The sequence below is a fragment of the Rhinolophus sinicus genome, chromosome 3 (genome assembly GCF_057876585.1).
Source record: "Rhinolophus sinicus isolate RSI-liver-muscle chromosome 3, RSI-T2T, whole genome shotgun sequence".
NCBI classification, from domain to species: domain Eukaryota; kingdom Metazoa; phylum Chordata; class Mammalia; order Chiroptera; family Rhinolophidae; genus Rhinolophus; species Rhinolophus sinicus.
Genome location: NC_142503.1, coordinates 121,029,298 through 121,044,023, shown reverse-complemented (window position 1 = coordinate 121,044,023; position 14,726 = coordinate 121,029,298).

Sequence of the window (14,726 nt, the reverse complement as noted above, 5' to 3'; positions counted from 1 at the left end):
CAACTGCAGCTCCTCACTGATGTGCGGCTACGTAGGCAATAATTGTTGTTTAGTCTGGGATTGTTTCTCTTCTTCCTAAAGGATGATATCACATGGAATCCTGCGCCCTGAGCCCAGTCGAGCCTCAGGGATGGAAGAATTTGTGCTTTTATAAACCCACAATGATACAACAACTATGGAGGAAACTAGAGGAATTACCTTACGGTGAAAGGAGGGTGTCTTGTGATTGTCACTGCCCCATTCCCTGTTACCAGCAGCTAAGTATGCCTGTGGACAAGGGGGCAACAGAAACCAAGAAAATGGCGAGCAGCAGACACGGGCACTGATTTATGTGTGTGTGTGTGTGTGTGGGGGCCAGACTGGCACTTATTATGTATGTGGGGGGCAGGCTGGCACTGATTATGTGCACCTGCAGAGCCCCCACCCCCCTCTTAGGTACCTGCAGCCACCTTGACAAGCTGCTGCAAGGCCAACCCCATGGCCAGACCCTGAACAGCTGCCCTGTAGCCACACTTAGGACCTCTTTCCAGGGGGTCCTCTTGGGTCTATCCCAGGGGCACAGCAAAGGAGGGTCTTCCATTCTTCCATCCAGGAATCTCACACTCACCAAAGGTTTCCAATTTGGATTTTAAAAATGTTATCTCCCAAGATATGCTAATAGATCTAACAGAAGGAAATGATCATTAGCTTTCAACTTCTGCCAGACTTGGGTACCACGCCCATGAACTTTAAAATAAATCCTGCTATTATGTTGTGAGCAGGATGATTACATGGCCTTCTGTGTGTTTTAAGTTTTCCCTGTGTTACAAGCCTTCATTTGTTAAATGTAAATTTCTAAATATGTCACAATTTGGAAACCCCACTTGGACATTTCTTTAACATACCTGTAGCCTCAGAGAATGGAGGCATTCCAGACCTCTCTTGACCTTCAAGTGGCCTATTGGCCACTTTCCTCTAGGTGGGCTGTGGGGAAAACTGTTGCCTTTCCATGTTGTCATTTCAACCTCAGAAAAGCTAAGGTGCAACTCCCTGTTTCATTACAGAGCTGACCTATAAAGAAAGAGACCTTCTAGATTTAGGCACAGTTCCACTCCTTTCTCACTTTATTTCAAGCACTGTTTTCTCTCCCACCGTTAGGCTGCCTTACTGACTGACTAACTGCAGCCTGTCCGGCTCTGGGGGAAATGGCTGCCTGATGTTCTTGAGTTTTTACCCTTAGATACTGGGGCTCAACTATGGCTGCACATTGGAATCAAGGAGGAAAGTTTTCAAAAATCCGATGCCTGGGTCCCACCTTCAGAGATTCTGATTTACTTGGTATGGGATGTGATCTGGGCATTGGGAGTTTTAAAAGATCCCCAGGTGGGGTTAACATCTAGCAACATTTCAGAACAGCGCCCTGAGATTTAACCGTTCACCCACATTAGCCTGCACCAGGATAATGGGGGCGGGCTTGTTAAAAATATGCTTGCTGAGCTGCATCCTCACAGTTTCTGAATCAAAGTCTTTGGATGGTGCCTGATAATTTGCATTTCTAACAAGTTTCCAGGTGATGTGATGCTGCTGGTCCACAGACCCCATTTTGAGAAACACGGTCCTAAAAGAAAGCCAGGGAGATGAGCTGGGGAGGGAACTGTGAGTGAGTGCACAACATCCAGTTATTTCTTATGCTTAAACTGGCCTACGTTCCAGTGTGGGTCCCCACAGCTGCCACTGCATAGAAAACCCAAATGGGGTTGAGCTGAGACCAGGCAGCTGGAGCCTCAGTTGCTTGGGTGAGGCAGGGGCCTGAAACAGAGAATGTGGGGGTCTAGATCAGCTCTGTCCAATGCCACATCCTGCAAGCCACAAATGTGAGCACTATATGTCATTTCCTTGTTTCTAGCCACATTAAAAAAACACACAAAAAACTAGAATGAAACAGTAAGATTAATTTTAACTATATATATTTAACTTGATTATCCCAACTCTTATTATTTTAATATGTCATCAACATAAAAAAAAGAAGTTTCAAAAATTGTGAATAGAAATGAAAAATATTTTCACCAAATATGAATCATAGTATAGTTACCGTTCTGCCATTTACATTTTTTTTATTGTGGAAAATATATATAACATAAAATGTACAATTTTAACCATTTTTTTTCTTTTTTTCTTTTTTTTAAAAAAGATTTTATTGGGGAAGGGGAACAGGACTTTATTGGGGAACAGTGTGCACTTTCACGACTTTTCTCCAAGTCAAGTTGTTGTCCTTTCGATCTTAGTTGTGGAGGGTTCTGTTCAGCTTCAAGTTGTTGTTCTTTCAGTCTTAGTTGTGGAGGGCACAGCTCAGCCCCAGGTCCAGTTGCCGTTGCTAGTTGCAGGGGGCACAGCCCACCATCCCTTGCTGGAGTTGAACCGGCAACCTTGTGGTTGAGAAGACACGCTCCAACCAACTGAGCCATCTGGGAGCTCAGTGGCAGCTCAGCTCAAGGTGCCGTGTTGGGAATCGAACCGGCAGCCTTCAGAGTTAGGAGCACGAGGTCTAACCGCCTGAGCCACCGGGTTGGCCCCCATTTTAACCATTTTTAAGTGCATAGTTCAAAGGCATTAAGTGCATTCACATTGTTGTGCATCATCCCCGAACTTCATCTTCCCAAACTGATACATCACCCCCATTAAACACTAATTCCCTCCCCTCCCCCCAGCTTCTAGCAACCACCACTCTACTTTCTATTTTTATGAATTTGACTTCTCTAGGATTCTCCTGTAAGTGGGATCATACAGTATTTGTCCTTTCTGTGACGGGCTTATTTCACTTCCCATAATTTCTTCAAGGTTCATTAATGCTACAGGATGTGTCAGAATTTCTGTCCACTTTAAGGCTGAATAATATCCCATTGTATGTATATACCACATTTTGTTTATCCATTCATACAGTGACTGACACTTGAGTTCCTTCCACCTTTTGGCTATTGTCTGCTATGTTCTTTTGAATAACATGTGTTGGACATTTTTTCATGTGAGTTCCTCTACAGACATTTTATTCTTCTTAATGGCGGCCTGATATTCCATTCTATGGACCTGACTAGTGTAGAATCACACAACCAGCTAGTGGTATAGTGGGGATTTGAACCCAGTTCTTCCTGATTGCAAAGGCTGAGTGCTTTTCACCATTCCAAGAGACACGATGGATGTGTACAGTTTGAGCCACCCCATGGCCAGTGTGGTGTTAGGCAAGTATAAAATAATGTGACACCATTTGATTGGGTTCTGAGAGGATTCCGATCAATGAAGTAATGAGAGTGGTGGAGTCCAGACCTAGCCCTGATGGAGAAGTCCCCACTCTATGTCCTCCCATGACACAGTTAGTGCTAGTTCTCGGTTAATGCTGACCTGGGCCCCTCTCGGGGTAGCTCTGAATAATAACAAAGAGTCGCATCTTTAGGCCAGTGAGGACCTCAGCATTCATCAGGCCCAGCCCTCTACTGTAGGAGAGGAGGAACTGGAGCCCGAGAGGTGGACCCTCTGCACGAGCCTTCACTCTGCCTCCACCTCCAGGATGGGGCCGCCAGCTAAGCAAGATGGGACGAGGCTCCACACTGTTTCCCATCCCGATTTTATTGACTCATAGTCACTCTGTTAATGCTGGAAACTCGTTTTCTCAAGTGCATTATTTTTATTGTTTATTTCTCCTGGACCTATGCATTCTTCTAGCAGCCTGCCTGGCTTTATTAAAATATATTTATGTTTTCTGATCACTTCTGCATCCTTCTCCTCCTCCCAAGAATGGACGATCAATCTGAGTGTCATTAAGAGGATATTCTCTGGAGAAGATTGCTGTTGATAGTGGATTTGTCACCCAACTTACTTTCTTTTCCTGAGCAATTAAAATTTCTTGCATGGGGTTGAGGCCCAGTGTTACTGGACTGTCTGTATTCAGGGATGCCTTTTCCTGACTTGCCAAGTTTTCATTTCACTGTCTCACTGTCGTTGGCTGATCTGATTAGTTAGTTTTAAATCTCCTCATATTGATGGAATGAAATTGGCTTGTTTAATTCATGTCTGGAAATTCTGAGAATGTTTCATTTAGACTCTGATGAGGGGCATATTTTTTTAACGTTTCCCTTGGGAGTGAGAGGTTGTCCTCCCTGCAGTCTCTTGAATTACACAGAGTAAATGTTGAGACGCTGGTGAGATGATCCCTGCTGCCAGGTCTGGATGCTTTCGCAACCAACAGTTCGGCCAGTTAATGGGGCAGTTTTTCATTTAAACAAAACAAAACAAAAAACTGCTGCCTTCCCACCTCTAGAGTTTGTCTGAGTTGATTCTAAGCATCAAAACCTCGCCTGCCAGGGTGGGGCCTGCTTGCCATCCATCCCTGCCATCTGGGGCCAGGACAGAGCCGTGGCCACTTCACCAGCCCCACTTCACGTGCTGCTTGATTTATAAATGCCTTCCTTTTTCCTGTTGGCTGTGAGGTCAGCGTACAAGTCTCAAAGCTGAATGTTTTCTGTTCTGTCACAAAGAGAAATGAATGGGCAGATGCAAGTGGCCTTCAAGGGGAGAAGGGGATACAGCTTAGAGCCGAACCCGTCATCCCGGATACGGGCCTCGTTCATGGCACTCAGTAAGATGCCTTTTGGGATGTGGTTACTCACTGGCTGGAATGAAAATTCTAATAGTTATTTTCCAATCAGCAACCAGCAGGATGCAGGGAGCTTGTTTATTTAACATGATGAAACCACTATATCCAACTAATCTCTACTTGCCTATCTCCCCTAAGATAGCTTTCATGAAAATGTGTAAACATGCTCTTAAAATTGTCTTAGAATTCCCATAAAGACCTCCCGCAACCACCTGCCCCCTCATCTGGGCTGTCCAGGCAGAAGCTAAGCTGAGGCGCCCCCTCGGTGGGAGGGTTTTCATACATCTCCATCAGGCCAGGCGAGAGCTGCAGCCAGAAATGAGCTTTCCCCCACAAAGCAGCCTCCCTGCGAGGCAGGGCCCAGGGAGCTGCTGTGCGAGCTGCAGCATTTGGCTGATTCATTTGTCTTCATTAATGTTGCTTATAGCTGAGGCCTTTGTCACATACATGATTATGTGAGATTCGATTCTCTTGAATGTGTAAACACAGAGCTCTAGTCTGAGGCCCCACGCAGGCAGCAGCATGAAGAGAAGGTTTTCTGCTGTTGGAGGGATGGCATGTGCTTTCAACCCCTGGAGATAGGGGCCACACTGGGGAGCCCTGGTCTTAAACGTCAGGAACTGGCTCTGGGAATGATAAGGGTCAGGCCGGTTGCTTGGTCCTTGGCTCGGGGGGCCCATCTCTGCCCCCAGTTACCTCAGCGAGTATGTCCTTACCCATTTCTCCCTCCCCTCAGGTCCCCATTCGCCAAGTCTGCCCAACTTACCACCTTAATGTCTCTTACCTTCACTGCTTCCTCTCTCTTCCTCCTGGGTCCTGTCCTCATCTAAGGCCACCATCATCTCATGCCTGCGTTCCTGCAACAGCCTGTTATCATGCCCCCTACCTCCAGTTTTGTCCCCCTCTCATCCATTCCTCACCTTGCTGATACCTTAACCTTTCGGAAATGCATATCAGTTTAGGCCACTATCCTTCTCCGGGCAAAGGCCAAATGCTTCAGATGGTCCGAGGCCCTTCAGGACTAGACCCCTAGGACCCTTCCAGGCTTCAGTGCGCTCACTCCCTTCACCCTTGCCCCCCCCCCCCCCCCCCGCTTCCCCTTTTAAGATTGTACTTTGTCACAAGGTTCCAAAACAATTCTACATTGTACCTAATATCTTAGGGCTTTTAGATAAACCAAGTTTTAAATTGTTAACTCACGTACTCTGCTATTTCTCAGACTAAGACAGCAGAACGTGGGGACTGGGGCCAAGTAAAATGTCTAAGTCCCTGCTTTACTAAGTATGATTCTTGTCCAGGGACTGAAGCTTCCTTTCCAGGCTGTCATACTCAGGTCGCTCTAAGTGCGAGAAAGGCAACAATTAAGTTACCAGAAGAAAAGGGGGGAATTTATTATAGGATGTGCATGAGGGAACCCAGAAAAGTCTGGCTTCAGGAAGGTCAGAAACACGGCAGCGGTAGGGCCCAACCAGTCTGTCTCTGTCGCTTTCTCTGTCTCTGTCTCTGTGTCTCTGTCTCTCTCTCATCTCATCAGCTTCTCCTCTCTCCACTCTCCTTACTTTCTCTTGATCAGTTTCCTCTGCTTAACTGTCATGTATACAACCCAAAATGGCAGCCCCGTGCCAGGGTCTACATGGGCTTCCAGCTTAGCACCCACGACTCACTACAACTTCCTATTGTCTGAGAGAGACCATGATGACTCTGAGGCATTTCTCTGAGCCAGGCTGCAGCAGTCTTTAGTCCTATGAGCCTGGGTATTTGTTGTCCTTGACTCACAACTCTTACCCTCATTCCTCCTCTTAGCTTTGACCCAAGGGGGTGGGGAGGGGCGGTTATCAGGGTGTTCTGCCTTCTCTGTCAGTGGCTGGGAGTGAGGCAGCTTATCAATGAGAGGCTGTATTAGTAACAAAGTACCACAGACTGAGTGGCTTAAACAACAGAAGTGTGTTGTCTCACAGTTCTGGAGGCTGGAAGTCTGCAATCAAGGTATTAACAGGGTTAGTTCCTTCTGAGGACTATGAGGGACATATGTGTCCATGCCATTCTCCTGGCTCTGGTAGGCTTGTAGGTGGCATTCTTCCTGGGTCTCCACATCATTTTGCTTTGGTATATATCTGTCTCTGTGTCTGAGCTTTCCCTTTTCATAAGGACACCAGTTGTATTGGATCAGGGCCCAACCTAATGACCTCATCTTAACCTGATCATCTGTCACGTGCCTATTGCCAAATAAGGTCCCATTCACAGGTCCTAAGGGTTAGGAATTCAATCTTTGGGGGGAACACAGTTCAACCCATAACAGAGGCCATGGACAGGACCAACAGACATCTTTCTCCTGGGCCTGCTCAGGGGCGTCCTAGGGAGCCCACTTTGCCAGACCTCCAGCCAGACACGACTACATACTAGAGTACAGAGAGACGTGAGGTTCACGTTGAGGCACCCCCTACAGACAGACAGAAACTTGTACACCCCAAGTAAACACATTCTACAGGTAAACAATGCCCCACTACGCCCTTGCTTTTTGGTGTTGTAAGACGTATAGGGAAAGATTATTTACAATATGGATAGGTCTATAACTCTTGTAGCGACTGTTCACATGGTCAGTGAGAATCACAGCAGTAATAATACTGTATACCACGTATGTCATGCATTAGAATTGTCAAAGCGTTTCCACATACATTATTTTATTTGATCTTCTCAACAACTATGTGAAGTAGGAAAAACAGATTCTGTTTTATTTTCTTTTATTATTTTTTATTGAGAAATAATTGACATATAACATTGTATTAGTTTCAGGTACACAGCATAATGATTTGATATTTGTAGATGTGGCAAAATGATCACAACAATAAGTCTAGTTAATTAACATCTGTTGCCATAGTTACAAAATATTTTTTCTTGTGATAACTTTTATGATCTCTCTTAGCAACTTTCAAATATACAACCCAGTGTTATTAACTAGAGTTGCCAGGGTGTACATTATATCCTCATGACTTATTTATTTTGTAACTATAAGTTTGTGCCTTTGGACCCCCTTCATCTATTTTAGCCCCCCTCCACCTCTGACAACCACCAATTTGTTATCTATGAGCTTTTTTTTTTCTTAGATTCCACATATAAGTGAGATCATATGGTATTTATCTTTCTCAGTCTGACTTATTTCACTTAGCATAATACCCTCAAGGTCCATCTGTATTGTTGCAAATGGCAAAATTTCATATTTTTTTAAAGCTAAATAATGTTCCATTTTTTGTGTGTGTGTGTGTGTATACATACATATACACTCTACATTTTATTTATTTATTCATTCATCAGTGGACACTGAAGTTGTTTCCATATCTTGGCTATTGTAAATAGCACTGCAGTGAACATAGGGGTGCATATATCTTTTCAAATTAGTGTTTTGGATTTCTTCAGATAAATACCCAGGAGTGGAATTGCTGGGTCATACGGTAGTTCTATTTTCAAGTTTTTGAGAAACCTCCTTACTGTTTTCCTTAGTGGCTGCACCAACTTATATTTCAACGGTGTACAAAGGTTCCCTTTTCTCCACATCCTCACCAATATTTGTTATTTCTTGTCTTTTTGATAATAGCCATTCTGACAGGGGTGAGGTGACATCTCATTTTGGTTTTGATTTGCATTTCCCTGATCATTAGTGATGTTGAGCATCTTTTCCTGCACTTGTGCAGATTTTTGTTATATTATTTCTTTGTGCCTCAGTTTTCTCATCTGTGAAATGAAGACGGCAGTAGCTACTCAAAGTATTGTTGCATGGGTTAAATGCACTAATTACTTACAGTGCTGGAACCCTGTAGGCATGATGTAATAGATGCAATTTTCATTATGGAGATGAAGAGGTTAAGAACCTCAGCTAAGACTCTCAAACCCACTACAGAGCCAGGGCTGGCCCTCATAGCTCAGGGGCAAGAGGATCAGATGGGCATTTCTGTGAACCCAGAAAGGAGATGCCTCTCCATTCCCACCCCCTCTTCCTGTCATATCCTAGAGTTACTTTGCTGGAGGCTCATATAATGCCATTTTTCCAAACTGTGTTTTTATCTATTTTATTTCCTGTCAAAGCTATTTTGTTGTTATCAAAATTAGGGACGTCTAAAGAAAATACATTTTAGGATAAAATAACATAGAACTTTTTAGTTATGCCTATAATATTTGAAGGGTATACAATGCAATCCTTTACAAGAAAGGGGAAGGTAATAGGAAAATCATACACCCATGTATGTGCAAGCCCCCCTCCCCCTCCCCCTTCCCTCCTTCTCTGCATCCTCTGGGCTCCATTCTGGGATGTCTTAGGTTGGCCTCCTCAGAGGCTGCTGCCAAGATGAGGGATCATGTGAAACAGATTTATTAGAAAGCTGCCCAGGAACAACTGGAGAGTGGCATCAGGAGAGGAGGTGTAGGAAGGTATCAGGCCGAGCCTCACAGAGTTGCTCTTGGAGATAGAGCAGGTCATACTTTAGTTTTGTCTTCATCAGGCAAGGATGGACAAGGAGCTGGAGTAGTTGACAACCGTGCAATCAGGGGTGTTAGGGCTACCCCTACCTTCCTCCCAGGACAGAGATTCCCAGTCACTTCTAGCAATCTGTGTGCACGCCTGAGGGCGGTCCTTTACCGGAGAAGCAGGTGCTGGCTGTTGGGAACGAAGGCACTCCTGAAACCGCTGTGTGTGAAGGTGGTGGAGAGATCTGAGGGGAAAGGGGCCTGCTCCATTGAGTGCGTGATGAATCCCAGGGGTTCTGGTTCCTGCCACCAGCCTGTGAGAAGCTGCATGAAGTCCCTCCTGAGTGGGGCTAAAAGGGCTGTAGGTCCTTCAGAGTGGAACATCTACAAAACAAACACACCCTTCTGTTGCTCACATGCTCTCTCTCTCTCTCTCTTTCTCTCCCTCTCTCGGCAAAGTTTTGATGTTCTATGTTACACAGAGTCTGGTTTTTTATTCGTTTTGCTAAACTCAGAGAAGGGAAAGAAATGACAAGAGTAAAGGTGGGAGAAAACGCCACTAGTCCACAAACATAAACATATTTTAGTTCCATCTTATTGATTTTTAAACGAAACCAAAGAAGGATGAGACTGATTTTTATGCTAATTAAACCATGTGTTAGGTCCAGGGACCTGGGGTCTCTGCTCTCCTTGGAAGGGTTCCTGATAATGTCAGATGTCCGACCTCCTAAAACTTTCACCCCACATCTTTCTTTTTCTTTTTCTCTGGTTTTCTCACTCTGTCATGCGGGGGACCCTGCTCGCTGCGCCATGTGTCGTGCGGGGAGGCCTGCGGGGTCTCTGCTCCCGCTCCCCATACAAGAACGCAGGACATGGTGAGGCCAAAAAGGAACACCCACGGAGCCATAGGTAGGGGAGTCATACCACTTTATTCTCTCTGGCGGCACTATACTCTCACTGGAGGCTGGATACACACTGTCCGCAAACCGCCATCCACACTTGCCAGCCCAGCCGCCATCTTCTTGCTAGCCCCATTCTTTTTTCTCCTTCTTCTCCTTCTAGCGTAGCCACAGCAGTTATATTAGTGGCCAATGGCTCACTGGTTACAGCTGACGGCCAACTAGCCACAGCTGATGGCCATGCAATCACAGTTGGCCATTTACTACCTGAGCCAGCACCTGTCTATGTGAGGCCGAGAGCCTGGAAACTACTCTCTGGGGCTCCGCCCCCACACACTCTTCCCTCTTCTATCCAAAATTGGCCTTGACTTCTTTCTTGATTTCTTTATCTCCTTTTCACTTCTTTGAAAGCCAGGGGTAGGGGAGAGATGCTGAGAGAGATGGATTGAACACCCGGTCTGGATCGTTTCGGGGATCAGGATTTTATTTGAGCGGAGAAAAGACTTGGTGAGCTAACCCTCAGTGGCAGCAATAAAAAGTTATAGGAGTGGCAGGCATGTGTGAAAGGGGACAGGGAGGTACAGAAGGAGCATGTTGTCTGAGCTGTGCATGTCAGAAGAGGATTTCAGAGAAGACATATTCTCCCTCATGAGGAAAACAGGTTTCTGGCCTAGAGAGGACAGAGCCATGGAGTCGGGAGTGCTTGGCGAGGAGGGGGGTCTGGTAGCTGGCACCTGTGGCAGAGAACTTGGCCCTCACCTTCAGTGCCTCTTGGCATAAAGGCAAGGTACTTCCTAATGGAAACTGATGAAGCCGGAACTGGGAGAGATAATGAACTGAAACGGGATTCCTCTGAATTGAAAGTCAGGGCTGGCGATAATGAATGCAGTTGTCTCTACTGAGCCTAGAAGCTCCACTCTGCACGAACTTTGTGAAATGAGGCCTTCCTTGTAGAACAACAGTTTGTGAGGAGAGGAATCTCTGTTTAAATTAGTGTTCAACCGAGCTAAGCAAAGTCAAGCAGTTGCCTTCCGACTCAACAGATTAATCCTGCAAGCTAGGCGCTTGGAAATCTCTGAGAGGCTTGAAGACTTCTCAAGTCTTCCGGCAACATCTGAAAGGAAACAAGTGCAACGAAACACAATTTCTTCTACCACATCGGAACTAAAGCATCTCAAGGACAACCTGAGACTATTATCTAAGGTTGTTTCTCTGAATAAAGGGACATCCTCAAGTCAGACGCTTGTGATTTTATGGGGTGAATAAAAGAAGCCAGAACCCTCAGGTGCAAGCATTTTGGAAATCTAGAGAGAGATTTTCCTACACTGAGGAATATCAACAAAATATCTTGGACTTTGGGCACATTAAAAGGAGGAACTGAGGCATGTTCATCCTATAACAACTTTGGATAACAAGTCTACTGATCCTGAACTCCCAATATGACTCCCAGCGTCACTGGCATTTCTGTTGTGCTGAATGGAAAAAGTGGGGTCTGGCTGGGAGAGGTCTGCTCTTGAGGTAGGATATTTTATTGATTTTTCAACTGATATTTATCTGTATAATATTTGATATTTTGCATTGTCATTCACTAAATTTTTAACTCATGGCCTACGTGACTGCTAATCGTATGTACAGCCTGTACTTCAGAAAATTTTGTATAAGTTACATTTTTGCAAATCAATTCATAATGTTGATGATTTAAAGCAAGAATAACACCATATATCTATGAATCACTTGTCCACAGTTTACAAAACATTTTAGTATAGATGGTATCACTTGTCACGAAATCACTTTGAGGAGGTGTTTTCATCTCCATTTGCCAAACGAGGGAACTAATACTCAAGGGACCAAGGGATGTGCTCAGCTTTCCCCTGCTTCCTGGCTTATATTTAGAAGTTAGTTCTCCTGACTGCAAAGCTTACATTCTTTTTTAATTCAGTACTCACTAATTAAATTCCCTCATAGAACAAATGCTCATTCTGAAGGTTAATTTTTCTGTTTTGTAGGTACTGTATATAATGTCAACAAATATTTATTTTTATTTATCAAATTATTATAAGACACAGGGTATACCTATGGTGGGTCCACATTGAAAGAGTGTCAACTAAGACCGAAATAAGGATTATTATCCCCATGTTGTGGGTAAGAAAATGAAAGAACAATGAGGTTAAGTGAATTTTCTGAAGTCTTAGTGAAATGGTAGTATCAGTGCTGAGTATTTCAAGCCTCTCGGTCAGCCCATAAAACAGCCCTATATTTTCGTTTCTTGCTTTGATCGTCTGGTTATTTGCAATACCCATAAGAACACTTCCAGTAGAAGCATGCTTTATGAGTTTACACAAGACCAAAGTCAGGTCCATATGTCTGTGTTTGGAAGGTTACATGATTTGGCAGCACAATTTTACACAAAAGAATACAAAATTAGTGAAGGGCTCTGAAAATTAAGCTTCAGTAGCTCACAGTAAATCTACTTCTACCAAAAGCTGGGAGGCGTGCTTCAGCAGCTCTCTTCCAGACTCTCACCACATTCCACACCCAAGACTTACACTCACCCAAAGGGCAGGAATGAATTGATTTTTGTCTCCCTTCATCAATAAGGATACATCCTGCAGAGCTGGAGTGAAGCCCCAATTGGGACAAAGATATTAAGAACAGCTGGCCATTTGAAATGTTATTCAAGTCTCTAATACCAGTTAAATTACTCTCCAAGGAACCAAAATAATTTAAAGATATGTTTGAGGAATAACTTTTAATAATCGTTGAACAAGTTACCAAGGAATGAATATCCACAGATGAGAGGGGAAATTGTTACCCCCAAAATCCAGAGGTAGATTATGGAAACTACAGACTGGTCATCTTAACCACCAGCAAATTTCTAGAATGGGTTATCTAACAAATACTTTGTTAAAATGTAGAAAGAGGAGACATAATTACCAGGTTCTAACAAGGACTCACTAAAACAAAACTGTCATTTCCATTTTTTAAATTGAAATACTAAACCCAAAGATCAGGGAACTACATTGGGTTTCTGAAGCTATTTGACAGACTCTTTCATGATGTCTTTTCAGACTAGTTGGAGAAATGTGGATTGAGCTATGGAATAGTTAAATAGATTGGCCTGGTCGACAGAGTGAGATGAATTAGTGCTAAAGTGGAAAGTTAGAATTGCCCATTTCTTTTCGGCTCTTGTTTGTCAGGGACAATGGAGATACAAAGATGAATAAGACAGGGCTCCTGCCTTCAAGAGTTCAGCACAGAAAAACGATATACAAACAACTAGCTATGATCATTATAAAGAGGGCTGCTTCAGGGCTATGCAAGGAAAATGGGACTGAAGTAGAACTACTGGGGTGAGGGGTGGGAGATCTCTATGGAAATTACATACTGATATCCAACTGTTACACCGACTGCCTTATAAAGTAGTGAGGATTTTAACTAGAGGTGACATGACTGTTGGGAAAAGACATTAAACCAAATGACTTTCAGGTTCCCTTCCTATAGTAAGGTCCTGAGTTTTGCTTATGGTTAAATCACAAGAGCTGGTCTCAGCGCAGCCAAGTCTGCTCAAAGCTCTGAGCACACATCTCCATGGCCAGACTGGGGTGGAGGTGGGGGACAACAGAACTGCTCAGGTGGGTGCGATTCAGCCTGGAAACCACACTAGGAGTGAAGGAAGGGGGATGAAAGCTTGTTAGAATATTTAGATTATTGGGATCCTCAGGAACGGGAATGTACACGATTATTTAAAACATTACAAGCTAAAGGGTCCAAGAATTGAAGGAAACTTGTGGTCTAGCAAGAGAAAGCCGGCAATATGGGTGGGAGAACCTCCAGTTGGAGAGATTGTAGTTATGTCTAAAGAGTGTTAACCACCTCCATATTCTCCTCATTTCAAAACTTTTTCAAGTCATTGAAAAGACTGATTCTACTTTTCTAAAGAACAATGTGGGTTATTTATTGACATTTATAAGAAGTATTTCTGTAATGCTACCTCAGGGTTTGAAGCCAACCTGGATGGATGAGGTACATCGAAAGTCTGAAAATCCTAATGTCAGTCTTGTGTCTTGCGCGAAGCGTGATTTAAAATGAAATATTAAGTCATTGAGTCATTTAAGTACCTGGAAATGATTCACAGCAAACTGGGGGGGAATTTATTAGAAAACTACATCCCAGCCCCCCAGCACAGGAGCCCACAGCTCACAGTGCACAATTATCAACAGCTGAGTCCTATTCGAGTCTGTCACTGGCAAGTGTCCTGGCCTAAATCAAAATTCTGACCAGGACTCTCCTCTCTAACCCTGAGTCACCGTAACAAGATAGCCACACATCCTCAAAATGCTTTATAAATGTATCTCCCTAGGGACTTACTCTTTCTCAGATAGACACTCTCGTCTAAGGACAAAAACTGGGCATGTGCGGTGAGCGCAGCCCTTTTCACCAGGCCGGCTCCTAATTACACAGTGTCTTTCTCCAGTGTGCTCAGCGTCAAAGACCAGCAAGACAATGAACTCATGTTGCAGGGCTCTGGATAATGCTGCTCATTTAATGCAGTTGAATATCGCAGCCAGGGCCTTCCTGTTTCCACACCAGTCAATAGAGGTGTGGGGCCCTGAGTACATTTCACAGCCCTTTGCTTTTCCCTGGAAAACAAAGAAGAGTTTGATGTTTGTGCCCTGAATCTTTAGCAGGAGGCGGGGAGGTCCAGCTACTCCTCTGCAGGGCAATGGAAGGCTGTGGTACTT